Source organism: Mobula hypostoma, chromosome 24, assembly GCF_963921235.1.
Source record: "Mobula hypostoma chromosome 24, sMobHyp1.1, whole genome shotgun sequence".
NCBI lineage: Eukaryota > Metazoa > Chordata > Chondrichthyes > Myliobatiformes > Myliobatidae > Mobula > Mobula hypostoma.
The window spans coordinates 20,542,553-20,557,208 of NC_086120.1; the positions used below are offsets into that span (position 1 = coordinate 20,542,553).

The window sequence follows — 14,656 nt, forward strand, 5'->3', positions numbered from 1 at the left end:
ACCCTGCAACTAACTAAAAGCAAAGCAAAGCAATGGGCTAACTTGAAACCAAACAGAGTTAAAAAACTTAAAATCACGTCCTCAATCCCGACCTCCATTAAAAACAGTAAAAAAAACAAGAAGGGTATATGTTACATTAAATGAAAATATTGAATAAAAGATCTCCAGGTCTGTTCAAATTTAAATGAAGAGTCATAAAGATTGCTTCTAATTTTCTCCAAATTCAAGCATAATATCGTCTGAGAAAACCAAAAAAAGGTAGTTGGAGCATTAAGCTCTTTCCAATGTTGTAAGATACATCTTTTCGCCATTAAAGTAAGAAATGCAATCATTCTACGGGCTGAAGGAGAAAGATTACTGGAAATTTTAGGTAGTCCAAAGATAGCAGTAATAGGGTGAGGAGAGATATCTATATTCAATACCTTGGAGATAATATTAAAAATGTCTCTCCAAAAAGTTTCCAGAGTAGGACAGGACCAAAACATATGAGTTAAAGAGGCTATCTGCCCCAGACATCTATCACAAAAACGATTAATATGAGAATAAAAGCGAGCTAATTTATCTTTGGACATATGTGCTCCATGAATAACTTTAAATTGAATTAGGGAATGTTTAGCACAAATAGAGGAAGTATTGACTAATTGTAAAATCTGCCCCCAGTCATCCACGGAAATGATAAACACCAATTCCTGTTCCCAATCTACCCTAATCTTATCAAATGGAGCTTTCCTAAGTTTCATAATAATATTATAAATCATAGCCGATGCGCCTTTCTGACATGGATTAAGGTTAATTATAGTATCTAAAATGTATGTAGGAGGAAGCATTGGAAAGGAAGAAAGTATAGTACTTAGGAAATTTCTAACTTGTAGATATCTAAAAAAATGTATTCTTGATAAATTATATTTATTAGATAATTGTTCAAAAGACATAAGGGAACCATCTAAAAATAAATCCAAAAACCGTGAAATACCCTTAGTCTTCCAAATTTGAAAAGCACGATCCGTAAAAGAGGGAGGAAAAAATATGTTCCCTAAAATAGGAATCGCTAGCCCAAATTGGTTAAGATCAAAACATTTTCTGAATTGAAACCAAATACGTAAGATATATTTAACTATTGGGTTAGACACCTGTTTAAGGCGTGAAAATTGGCCTTCTCAAGGGTAGAATCTCAACCCAAGAGCCAGACCTATCTTTTTCCATATTTACTTTGAAACTGATAGTCATCTTAAAACTTAAGGAGTTGTGGTCACTTTACCCTAACTGCTCTCCAACTGAAAGATCGGTCAGCTGGCTAAGCTCATTATCCAACAGCAGGTCCAATATAGCCCTCCTCTTGTTGGACTATTTACATTTTCAATTAAGGAACCCTCTGGGATGCACCAAACAAATTCTGCCCCATCTAAATCTTTTGCACTAAAAAGTTCCCAGTTTACAGTAGGGATGTTGAAGTCCTCCATTGCAATGACCCTATTGTTTTCACACCTTTCCTTAATCTGCCTGCAAATCTACTCCTCAATATCCCGGTTGCGTTTGGAGGGTCTGTAGCACAATTCTGTGAGAATGATTGCACCCTTCCTGGTTTTGAGTTCTATCCATAGAGACTCAGTGGACAAGCCCTTCATTCTGTCCCCTCTGAGTGCGGTCATGGTATTGTCCCTGATTAATAGTGCAACTCTACAAGAAGGGTCAGAGCCGTCTCTATTTCCTGAGGAGACTGAGCTCCTTTAATATCTGCCAGACAATGCTGAGGATGTTCTACGAGTCTGTGGTGGCCAGTGCGATCATGTTTGCTGTTGTGTGCTGGGGCAGCAGGCTGAGGGTAGCAGACACCAACACAATCAACAAACTCATTCGTAAGACCAGTGATGTTGTGGGGATGGAACTGGACTCCCTCACGGTGGTGTCTGAAGAGAGGATGCTGTCCAAGTTGCATGCCATCTTGGACAATGTCTCCCATCCACTATATAATGGACTGGTTGGGCACAGGAGTACATTCAGCCGGAGACTCATTCCACTGAGATGCAACACAGAGCATCACAGGAAGTCATTCCTGCCTGTGGCCATCAAACTTTACAACTCCTCCCTTGGAACCCTGAGCCAATAGGCTGGTCCTGGACTTATTTCCTGGCATAATTTACATATTACTATTTAATTATTTATGGTTTTATTACTATTTAATTATTTATGGTGCAACTGTAACAAAAACTAATTTCCCCCGGGATCAATAAGTATGACCATGACTACTATGACTATGACTAACTCCTCCCCCACTTTTATCTCTCTCTCTCTCTCTCTCTCTCTCTCTCTCACTCTATGTGTGTGTATATATATATATAATCTTTTCTAAAACATTGAAATCATTGGACATTATGTACCCAGTCCTGTCCCTCTCTTCAACCATGTCTCTAGAACAGCCACAACATCATAGTTCTGTGTACTGATCCATGCTCTAAGTTCATCACCTTTACCCATAATACTTCTAGCATTAAAACACACACACTTCAAACTATCTGTCTCGTCGTATCTATAACTTTGCTCCTGCCTGTTTTTACTGGCTCTGACACGTACCTTCCTCTCCATCCCTCCGCTTTCTGACCTGATTCTCTCGTTTCTATCCCCCTGCCAAACTAGTTTAAACCTTCCCAAGTAGACCCAGTGAACCTCTCCGCCAGGACACTGGTTTCCTTGATTGATCTCCAGTTAGTTCTGTGTTCTTAAACTTTCAGTTAGTTCTGTGTTCTTAAACTCTGAAACCTGCCAAATATCTTTATTGTGCTTTTGGAGTAAAAATTATTATATACAGTACTGTGCAAATGTCTTAGGCACGTAAGTATAGCTAGGGAGAATAAGATGCTTGCATAGTATTGTAGTAATTTTATGTATTGCACTGCTGCCGCTGCAAAACAAGAAATTTCATGGTGTATGTGAGTGATGATAAACCTGATTCTGATATGGGTCTCTGTTGTAGACAAAGAGTGAGAAAGGGGCAGGGAAAGGGAAATCATGGTTGGGAAAAGGAGAAGGGAGAGGGGAGGGAGTGAGAGACGTTCTCTCATGATCAATAAACCAATTGTTTGTAATCAACCCGCCTTGCCTGGTATTTCAGGACTTGGCGTGTCTGCACTCCCGGCACTCCTTCCCTGTCACACACCCCTACCGCAGCACTCCACCCTCGCCATTCTCAACGTCCTTTGCTCCCGCCAGATTTACAAACGCGCTCTCTGCTCCATGTTGATAAATACAGTCCTGTGACAGATGTAGAGTAAAAGTATCAGGACACTAGAGCCGTTGGCACCACAGTAGCCATTGACAGGATTCGTTACATTCAGCACTGTCAGTTATACTCAAGGTAAAATGTTTAACTGTTCTACAGCCTGCGTTTTAATGCTCACAGGCAAGAGTTGCTGATCTATTACATTCAGATGAATAAATATGTGAAAGCCAGCACTTAGCAAGATAGGACAGCATGTTTTACAAACAGTAGATGAGAGGTTTAATGTCAAGCCCCTGTGGACTGGGAGCATGCAGCAAAGAGTTTGCAATGCTTGCAGAAAGGACAGCATATCTTTGGCTAAATTCAGGGGTGCATCCAGAAGATGGGCAGAGAGCAGGGGAAATGTGCCCGGACTGCATTCAGAAGGTATGCGCAGTTTGATAACAGCAGGGGCAGAACGATGGCAGTGTGGGAGAGAGGGAAGCTTAGAGATTTCAGGTCCGTAATCACTGGAGTTTAGAAGAATGAGCAATAATTCTGTTGAAACATAAGATTGCTCAGGGGTCTGCCAAAGAGGATTTTTCCACCCATTTGAAGGGTGTAGAGCTGGAGGCCACAGTCTCACTATCAGGAGGCACCTGTTAAAGACGGAGACGAGGGAGAACTAGTTCATTCTAATGGCTTGTGAGTCTTTGGAATTCTTTGTCCCAGAAAACTGTGGAGACTGAATCTGTGACATCTGTCAGGAAATCCAGGGTGGTGGCGGAAGAGAATGAGGAAAGCTGGATCTGCTATGCTTTATTAAACGGTGGGGCAGCTTCAGGGCTTCTCCCCCTAATTCTTACCGTCCTATGACCAGAGCATGTGGTCAGATCAGAGGCCAGACTGGGACAGCACATGGACCGAGTGCATTCCAAGCACAGACAGAGGGTGGGCGGTGTGTTCGCTGTGTGCAGTGAGGGGTGAGTGCATTCAGAGCACAAGCGTGTGCGTTTAGCCTACTGGTGCATTGCTCACCATTACAGCTGGCTCTAGGACAGCTGAAAGACTTATCTGACTACCTGGTTGGTTCTGTGCTGCTGTCTGGTCTACGAAGGGGAAGCAAACTGAAGTACCGAATAACTATTTTCCGGTTTATTTCTGCTCGTCAGTTTAATTTTTAATTCGATTCAATTAACCCAATCTGATATTCGATTGCATATTAATCAGCAATTATTCGTCTCTTTCAATTATTAATAAATGACTCATTAAGGTATTGCAACATTCAACGGGAGGACACTTAACACGTCATACAATCCTCCAGATTGTCCAAGCTTCTGTGACTGTAGTGGTTAATTCCGTCTTGTCAGTGTCTGTCCTATTGTTTGTTTGTTTTCAGTATATTCGAGGGAACTGTGCATTCACTCTCTGTGCTGTCTTCGCATTGATAAGGGGGAGCTGTTGCTCAGTCTGTGTCTGTGACCGGCAGGGCTGGGTCTTCCCATTCAGTAACAAGGTCTGGCTGCGAGCTGTTTGTGTTAAATAGCCAGGGTCGAAACTGACACTGCAGCAGATTGCAAGCAACTTTAGCATTTCAATATTTGGAATTTGAATTCTGTCCCACTTCCTGCCCTGCAGGAGCTCTGTGTTGCTAGGATACAGAAGTATTTATTTGCATCTTTAATTAAGTACACTAAAATGATAACGTACTTAGGAACTTAGTGAAGAAGTGTAGCAATAGTTTCAGGGTGGACAGATTACAAACATATTTTAATTAGCATTCTCTGATTTAATTAACATAATATGTTTCATGATGCATAAATCAATGCAAGGACTGAGACCATTAAATGAATATTGGCAATGATTTAATGTTTAAAAGAAAGGACATTAAGTTTTTGCACCTGGGATTCAGTTCACAAACCTCTAAACCAATTAATAGAGAAAATAAGATTTGGATCACTTTCCCAAAATGCACCATTAAATATAAATTGTAGACAGAAGCTAATGTTTGAGTTAACTCAATGAGCTGCTGTTCAAGAGTTTTTTTTCATGCTGTTTTTCTCCATAACTGTGTTGAAGATGAGTTAATACTGGTTTGTTTATAGCAGCTGGAGGAGATTTAGTTTCCAGGGTTGTTCCATTCAGGTATTTCTCTCAGGCCCTGTGCATTCTGCTGCTTGACCTTGGTGGGATGGGAGATAATCAGGATTAGTAGACGTGTGGGTTAATAGAGTCATGGAGTTGCGCAGTACAGAAATGAGCCCTTCGGACTCTTGTGAAGAGTTCAAAGTTCAAAGTACATATGCCACCATATACAACCCCGAGATACATTTTCTTTTGGGCATACTCAATGACTCCATAATAAAATCACTAGCACAATAGAATCAGTGAAAGACGGCACTGACTGAGTGTGCAAAGGACAGCAATCTGTGCAAATACAAAAATAAATAATAATTATTATTATTAAATAAGTAATAAATATTGAAACCATGAGATGAAGAGTCTTTGAAAGTGAGTCGCTAGGTTGTGGGAATTTTTCAGTGATGGGGTGAGAAAAGTTCTGTGAAGTTATCCCCTTAGGTTCAAGAGCCTGATGGCTGGGGGTAATAGCTGTTCCTGAACTTGGTACTGTGAGTCCTGAGGTTTCTGTAGCCTCTTCCTGATGGCAGCAGCGAGAAGAGAGCCTGGCTTGAGTGGTGGGGGTCTCTGATGATGGATGCTGCTTTCCTGTGACAACACTCCATGTAGATGTGCTCAATGGTGGGGAGACCTTTACCCCTGATGGACTGGACCATGTCCACTACTTTTTGTAGGATGTTCTGTTAAGGGTATTGGTGTTTCCATATCAGGTTGTGATGCAGCCAGTCAATATACTCTCCACTACACATCTATAGAAATTTGTCAAAGTTTTAGACGTCATGCCAAATCTTTGCAAATCTTCTAAGGAAGTAGAGGTGCTGCCATGCTTTCTTTATCATTGCACTTACATGCTGAGCACAGGACAGACCCTCTGAAATGATAACACTGAGGAATTTAAAGTTGTTGATCCTCTCCACCTCTGTTTCCCCCGTGAGGATGGGCTCATTGTCCTCTGGTTTATTCCTCCTGAAGTCAATAATCAGCTCCTTGGTCTTGCTGACATTGAGTAGGAGGTTGTTGTTGTGGCACAACCCAGCCAGATTAACCGGACTTGCACTTGTTCCTCAATCACACTTTCTATTCTTGTGCACAAAGACAGCAGCCTGGGCCCTGTCGCCAAACTGTTCTGAATGTGCTGAAGCTTGAACAAAGAAATGCCATTTTTGCGCAGAGATCGACTTCATGGATACAAATATTGATCCAATAGAAATCTGTGCACTTCTGAGTTCCATAATTTCAATCATAATATATATTTCAAGTATTAATAACCAATTAAATCTATATGTTAAAGGCCAATAATACTTGAGAGTCAGCAAAAACAACAGTCCGATAGTACTGTTGCTCCAGAATTCTTGTTTGCAGCTTCATGTTGCCTTGGTGTGCCTGAACAGAAAGGCTGTACAAAGGGGAACTGGATTTCCAGGGGCCATGATCAGATAGATGGCTGCACTATTTCTGAACACTGACTCTGTCGACTTCTCATCTTGACCCTTGTTTTTACTGAACTTCCACGCATGGTAAAGACTATACAAAATGTCCGCACTCCGTTCTATCAGCGCACCATTTGAGCTCTTGCCTTGCTGCAGCTTCCACACCTTCTCATTCACAATGGCCACTTTGTCCGCTTACACTAATCTCATTTGTCTACGACAGGACTATATCCCCCAGTGCAGTGTTTATTGAAGCATCTGAACAAATGCCTCTTAAACGTGATTTGTATCTGAGTTCATCACCTCCTCTGGTTCCAAATATCAACTTGAGCCCTCAGATCCTCTTTAAAAGCCCAGCCCCTTCAACATGAAACATTGACCATTCGTTTCCCTCCGGTGATGTCCTCTGATCTGCTGTGTTCCTCCAGACCTTGCTTCTTGCTCCAGAGTCTGCCACCTGCGGTCTTTGTGTCTCCATTTAAAATTTCTTCCTTTTTTTTTGATAGCCATGACGTTGTGAACAGATTTGGACTATCTACCCCGTTGTGCCTCTCATAATCTTATCTATCTCCATCAGGTATGTTCTCCTGCTGTGTGATCCTCAAAGCTTCCTCGCTGATAGCACAGTGGAATGGGGTGAGTCAGATGAAAGTTTTCCCTGCAGTGAATCGGGGAAGATCAGGCACGGCTCCTGCGGCCAAAAGGTAACCGTGTCGACTGGCTTGTGGGTGGCAGAGTGGTGTGATTAGTAACCCGGCTTCAGTCATCAACTCCGGTGCTGAGTCTGTGAAGTTCCCTCCCACATCCCAAAGGTGTGTGGGCTGGTTGATTAACTTTTCCACTGTAAATTGCCCCTAATGTGTTGGTGAGTGGGCAGAATCTGGGGAAGTTGATGAGAATTTGAAAAATGGAGTCATTGTAGGATTAATGTAATTGGGTGTGGACTCTGGGCTGAAAGGGCCTGTTTTTTGTGCTCTATGCACATTGGCAAGAACTATTGAACACAACAGTGAATCTCCTCGTGGTCAAGTGCCATGACAAGACACTATGGTCTTGAAATTCAATCACAATGTTGTGATGGCTCTGATGCTGTTTGCAAGGATTTACCTGTGGCCAATTCTGGCAAAGATTCTTATGTTTGAATAGTACCAAATGTGTTCTTCCCTGCCTTGCCCTTACTTCAGGCCAAGTGCAAATAGTTCCTGGAGTCAGGTGTGACAGTGCGACAGCCAAACAGTGTGAATTCACGTTGACCCTGTGCCTTGGGAAGTGACTTACCGTACCCAGTGCTGGAAGCCATTGTATGTCTGGTGAGGGTTGGGACGCTGGTTTGGGAAACCCCAGCGGTTTCAGATGCTGAACCAATGGGAGAAGGTAAACTTGTGGAGTGTTGCCTCCAGGACTTGGAAACTTCTGGGACCTTTGCTGAGGAAATGTGGAGGAGGCTGGACTCAAAAGCAGAGCAGGGGAGGTGATATAGCAGTACGTCAACAGTTCAAAGGTTCATTTCATTATCAAAATATGTATGCAGAATACAACTCTGAGATCTGTCTTCTCCAGATAGCCATGAAATGCAGAAAATCAAAGTAGCTGAAAGACACCAATACCTCCCCCCGCATGAGAAAGAAAAGAAATAAAAACTTGCAACCCACAAATTGCCCCCCAACCCCTCCCTCGCACAAAAACTAACAGATCACCCAAACCACCAGCCCGCCAATCAGCAACAAGAAAGATTGCGTGAGAGCACAAAATAAGCATAAAAATGAAAGAGGCTGATACAAACTGCAGTCCAATCATAAATCTCAGAAATTTGATAGCATCTCCAAGAGCATTGGGACTCCAACGGCAGCGACACGAAATAGTGACCCCTCTGAGGACAGCGACGTGAACCAGCGGCCCTCTGAGGGAAGCTACACAAACCAGTGGCTCCTCTGAGGACAGTGACATGAACCAGTCGCCTCTCCGAGAAACAGTCGCTCTCCTCTGCATTTGCCTAAAATGTTTCAATCTTCCTTGATGCTTTACTCGGCGAGAAGTGTAATCGATCACGGCTCCTCATTTCGTCTCAGGGCTTCTCCTTGGTATCTCGTGCTCGCATTTCTCTTCTGGAGTTTTCTCAGGTCAGCAGAGCGCTAACTCACTTGATCAAACTACAGAGTGTAACTCATAGGCTCCAACAGTTTCAAAAACAAAATTAAGATAAAAAGAATAAGTAGAAGACATAGAAAAACTGAAATGATTGACTAACTTGTTCGCTGGCACCATCTTGAATGATATTTTACAAATAGACTATAAAATAACAAGCCACAAGGGACCACAGAGCAAGAGAGAACAGATACTTAACACGACAAGGCAACGAGGTAACTGAGGGCTAGGAGCAACTGGTTGAGGCTGGCTGGTTCGATGGGGGAGCAAAGGACAGTCGATGAGAGCTGGGTTTAAATAGGCTGCAGGTGATCAGTTGGAAACAAGTGGCAGGAGCCTCTTATTGGCTGGGTAGAGACTGGGAGGTGCCGGCGTGTGCAGGCCTGACATCCTTATACATGTGGACAAAATTAGTGATCTTTTCAACAAGACAATCTGCTAAGGCCTGACAGCTGCAGGCAGGCTCAGCCATCACTCACTGAGACCATCCTTTTTTAAACAGCGCATTAGCTTTGGATGGTCATGTGCTCGTCACCATAGTTACATGTTCATACGCTTGTTATGCACCTCTCCAGCGGTTCAATATGATGGCACCTATAACCCTCCCTTTCCCTGGCAGGAGAGGCTGACACCGCTGCCCCTTCGGTGGGCGGGAGGAGCCCAGAGTGTGGATTGTCGCTGGTGGAAGCTCCAAAGCAAGCTTCGCTCCAGAGAAAGAGATAAATTCTCACCCCTTGAGTAGCCTCCTTCAATTTTTGCGCTTGCAGGTCTGAGCTGCGACCTAGGCGGCTTTTCTGTTGCCGGAATAATCTGGATTTCAGGATGAAAGTCACCTCTTCCAGCAGAGTGACCAAGGCTGAGGTGCCAGGCTGGACAAGAAGCCACAGCTTCTGGATCAATTGCTTTGCACAGGGTGCCTCGGGAACTACGTCACTGGCAGGGTTTTGATGGTAAGGTCATCCCCACTAGAACTCTTTCATTCCCCCTCCTTAGACCTTTAATCTCTTTCGTTGTTACCCAGCAGCCGAGATGGTTTACTGCTAAAGGCTGCCGTTTGCTTTTATTTATACAAGAGCAGGGATGTGACACTGAGGCTTGATAAGACACTGGTGAGGCCTCACCTTGAGTATTGTGAACAGTTTTGGGCTCCTCACCTTAGAAAAGATGTGCTGGCATTGGAGAGGGTCCAGAGGAGGTTCACAAGGATGATTCTGGGAATGAAAGGGTTATCATACGAAGAATGGGGGGGGATCTCATTGAAACCTTTCAAATGTTGAAAGGCCTAGACAAAGTAGATGTGGAAAGGATGTTTCCCACGGTGAGGGAGTCTAGGACTCAGGCACAGCCTCAGGATAGATGGGCGTCCATTTGAAACAGAGATGCGGAGGGTGGATGATTGAGGAATTTGTTACCTCAGGCAGCTGTGGAGGCCAGGTCGTTGGGTGTATTTAAGGCAGAGATTGACATAGCATCAAAGGTTATGAGGAGGAGTGGGGCTGAGGAGGGGAAAAAAGGATCAGCCATGATTGAGTGGTGGAGCAGACTCGATGGGCCAAATGGCCTAATTTTGCTCCTCGGTCCTATGGTTTTATGGAAATAGATTTCAAAAATACTCAAGGGGCAAAAACTGAGCTCTCATCCAACTGTCTCTCCAATATATTTGTAAGTAATTGATGGTCGCTTTAAATAGCTCAGGTGCAGAGCTCTGCCTGCTGTTCACATTTGATCTCTTGTGTGTGCTGCACGCTGTGGTAATTGCATATGAAAGAATCAGTCTGACAGGAGAGGCTTCAAATGCGCATTGCATGACGATCAGTATCACCTCTGCTCTGGGGTTGTACGGCAGGCTCGGCCAAATCTTCCAGCGTGCCTAAAATGTGAGAATCACATCTGAGGGCCACAGGGTGTGGTCAAGCTTCCTTGAAATTATACCCCAGGAGTAAGGGAGCAAATATTGAAGGGTAATCAGTCTACATAGAAGGTGAAGAGAGGAACAAGGAGAGGGAATAGAGACAATGGGGAGTAGTAACAGAGATCAGGGATCAGGAATTGTGAAGGTGGGTGGGGATGGGGGGTGATCTATTGTAGAGTGGTGGTGTAAGGAGAGTTAATCTGAGTTGGGGAGGTTTCAGAGGAAGAGAGTGTGAGGAGCAGTTTGTAAAGAGGGGCGTACTGTGTGATTGAGAGGGTGTGGGAGTGAGGGGGATGGATGTGGAAGTGAGGAATTGGCTGTGTGATTGAGGGGAATGGATGAGGGAGTGAGGGATGGCTGTGGGAGTAAGGGATTGGGCATGGGAGTGAGAGGGATATATGTGGGAGTGAGGGAACGGTGTGAGACTGAGGGATTGGGTGAGGGTGTGAGGGATTGTGTGGGTGTGTGTGAGGGTGTGAGGGATTGTGTGGGTGTGTGAGGGTGTGAGGGATTGTATGGGTGTGTGTGAGGGTTTGGATGTGGGAGTAAGGGAGGGTTTGGGGTTTGGAGTGAGGGAACTTGGTATGGGAATGAGGGATTGTCAAGAATTGAATGGGAGTGATGGGATTGGGAGTGGGAGTGAGGGATTGGGTGTGGGAGTGAGTGATTGGGTGTGGGAGTGAGGGGACGGTAGCAGGAGTGAGGTATTAGGTGTGGGAGTGAAGGTTTGTGTGTGCTAGTGAGGGTTTGAGTTTGGGAGTGGGTGATTGGGTGTGGGAGTGAAGGTTTGTGTGTGCTAGTGAGGGTTTGAGTTTGGGAGTGAGGGATTGGGTGTGGGTTTGAGGGTTTGGGTGTGGGAGTGTGGGATTGGGTGTGGGAGTGATGGATTGGGTATGGGTGTGAGTGATTGGGTGTGGGAGTGTGGGTGTGGTTTTGAGAGTCAGGGTTTGGGTGTGGGCTGAGGGAGATGAGTGTGGGAGTGAGGGATTGGTTGTGGGCATGAGGGAGATGTGTGTGCGAGTGAGGGATTGGGTGTGGGAGAGAAGGATTTTGTGTGGGTGTGAAGGATTGAGTGTTGGGGTGAGGCGGTTGGGTATGGGAGTGAGGGGTTGGGTGTGGGAGAGAAGGATTTTGTGTGGGTGTGAAGGATTGAGTGTTGAGGTGAGGCAGTTGAGTATGGGAATGAGGGGTTGGGTCTTGGGTGAGGTTTGGGATTGGGTGTGGGAGCTGATCTGACCCTGACTTCCCTTCACTGGTGTGGGCTTGCAGAGGTTGGATCCAGCCAGACTGATGTTGGTGGTGCTCTGGGGTTATGTGATTCTGGACTTTGACAGACTTCTTCAGATATTCACCTGCTGAAAATAAAATAAACCTTGAGGCTGAGCAGCAGGTTTGCTCCTTTTTAATTGGTTCGGTCTGCTTCACTCCCCAGAAGACTGTCAGCCTGGTTCCTGTTGTGGAGTCTGTTGTATCCTATGTGACAGCGACAGATGGTGACCCTCTGCCTTAAACTTATTGCTCCCAGCAAGGATACCCCTTCTTAATCAGCACCGGCATGCTGTTGGAACGTAAAAAAATTCTCTGACACCATCTGGTCAGAAGGAAAACATGTTTTCCCAGCAGAAGTCCACTTTGACAATGCGTGCTTGTGTAGAGATGCCGTGAGTGCTAATCTCTACTGTTGGCCTCCTGCTGTTGAGGGAACAAGGTCCTGCAGCACATAGTGCAAGGTTACACATTTCAACTCTGTCAGCTCCTAACAGTGCTTACTGGCTCTTTCCAACGAGTTATTTGAGGCTCTTCTCTCTCTCCCCATTAGGACAATCATGTCCCCCTCTCCTCAGCCAGTCCTTTGTGGACAGTGTTTTGAGGTTTCCTGTCTGGTTTCTGTTACCTCCAGGCTGTCTTCCATGGAGTGGCTGACTTCTGGTAAATGGATACTTGGAGGACAGAGCAGGAATCTGTGCCCCTCAGAGCGTAAGGGTAGAGAGCTATGACGAGGCAGAAAGCTGAGAATATGAGTTATTATGTAGTCACCAGGAGTATGGAATTGAGATTGGTATGTGTCATAGTGGTCAGTGTGTGTCACAGTGGTCAGTGTGTGTCACAGTGGTTAGTGTGTGTCACAGTGATCAGTGTGTGTCACAGTGGTCAGTGTGTGTCACAGTGATCAGTGTGTGACATAGTGGTCAGTGTGTGTCACAGTGGTCAGTGTGTGACATAGTGGTCAGTGTGTGTCACAGTGGTTAGTGTGTGTCACAGTGATTAGTGTGTGACATAGTGGTCAGTGTGTGTCACAGTGGTCAGTGTGTGACATAGTGGTCAGTGTGTGTCACAGTGGTCAGTGTGTGACATAGTGGTCAGTGTGTGACATAGTGGTCACTATGTGTGTCACAGTGGTCAGTGCGTGTCATAGTGGTCAGTGTGTGTCACAGTGGTCAGTGTGTGACATAGTGGTCAGTGTGTGTCACAGTGGTCAGTGTGTGACATAGTGGTCAGTGTGTGACATAGTGGTCACTATGTGTGTCACAGTGGTCAGTGCGTGTCATAGTGGTCAGTGTGTGTCACAGTGGTCAGTGTGTGACATAGTGGTCAGTGTGTGTCACAGTGGTCAGTGTGTGACATAGTGGTCAGTGTGTGACATAGTGGTCACTATGTGTGTCACAGTGGTCAGTGCGTGTCATAGTGGTCAGTGTGTGTCACAGTGGTTAGTGTGTGACATAGTGGTCACTATGTGTGTCATAGTGGTCAGTGTGTGTCACAGTGGTCACTGTGTGTCACAGTGGTCAGTGCGTGTCATAGTGGTCAGTGTGTGTCATCATCATCATCAGGTGCCGTGCCCAGTTTGAGCTTTGAATGCCATGGCCCACACACTCGGGTCAAGTGGATCAATTCATTGGTATTCATTTCCAGTTCTCTGGCTGCTGTCTCCATCATCATTTGTCTTTGTCTTCCTCTTGCTTTCTTCCCTTCAATCTTTCCCATAATTACCGTGCATTCTAACTCCTCTTTCCTAATCACATGTCCAAAGAAGTTACGTTGCCTTTTCATTATTTCTCTTTTTGTGTTTGCTCTGTTCATGACATCCTCGTTAGATATTCATTTCATCCATGATATTCTTTGCAACCTCCTCAAAAACCACATCTCTGCTGCTTCAATTCGTTTCCTCATATTCCTAGATATTGTCTAACATCCTGAGCCATATAACGTAACTGGATAAAGTAACATTTCAATACTCTGAGGCGGGTTGTCATGCCTAGTTTAGTATTGGTCAGTATACTCTTCATTCTCGTAAAGGTGTCTTTTGCCATCCCTAGTCTTCTTTTGATGTCCAAGTCGCACCTGCCATCTGATGTCACCCAGCTTCCTAAGTAGCAAAAGTTCTGTACTTGTTTTATGTCTTCCCCATTTATTCTCAGCCTGCAGATAGGATTCTCCTTCTTTTCGGATATCACCATACATTCTGTCTTTTTGCAATTGAAAGATAGACCCATTTTTGCACTTTCTTCAACAATTATATCAATTAAGTTTTATAGTTCTTCCTCTGTACTTGCAATTAACACAGTGTCATCTTCATATCTGAAATTATTGATGTTTTCACCGCCAACTTTGATTCCCAAGATGCCTCTTATTTTTTGTAATATTGTTTCACATTAAATAAATTAGGGGAGAAAACACACCCTTGTCTAACGCCTCTCATGATTTTCATAAACTGACTCCCTTCTTCATCTATTCTTACAGCGGCAGTTCATTCTCAGTACAGATTTCTGATTAGGTGGAGGTCTTTCGAATCTAGATCTAGAGTTTTTTGTAATATTTCAAATAACTTATTGC

General features: G+C 44.4%; 1 long non-coding RNA gene across 1 annotated transcript in view; it reads right to left on the minus strand.

Annotated features, from left to right (window-relative positions):
* Nucleotides 1-5,293: 5,293 nt before the first annotated feature.
* Nucleotides 5,294-14,656, minus strand: part of LOC134337359 (uncharacterized) — a 70,778-nt gene continuing 61,415 nt past the window's right edge. Inside the window, exon 3 of the long non-coding RNA XR_010015973.1 lies at nt 5,294-5,378. This is a non-coding gene — a long non-coding RNA (uncharacterized LOC134337359). The remainder of the gene's footprint in view (nt 5,379-14,656) is intronic.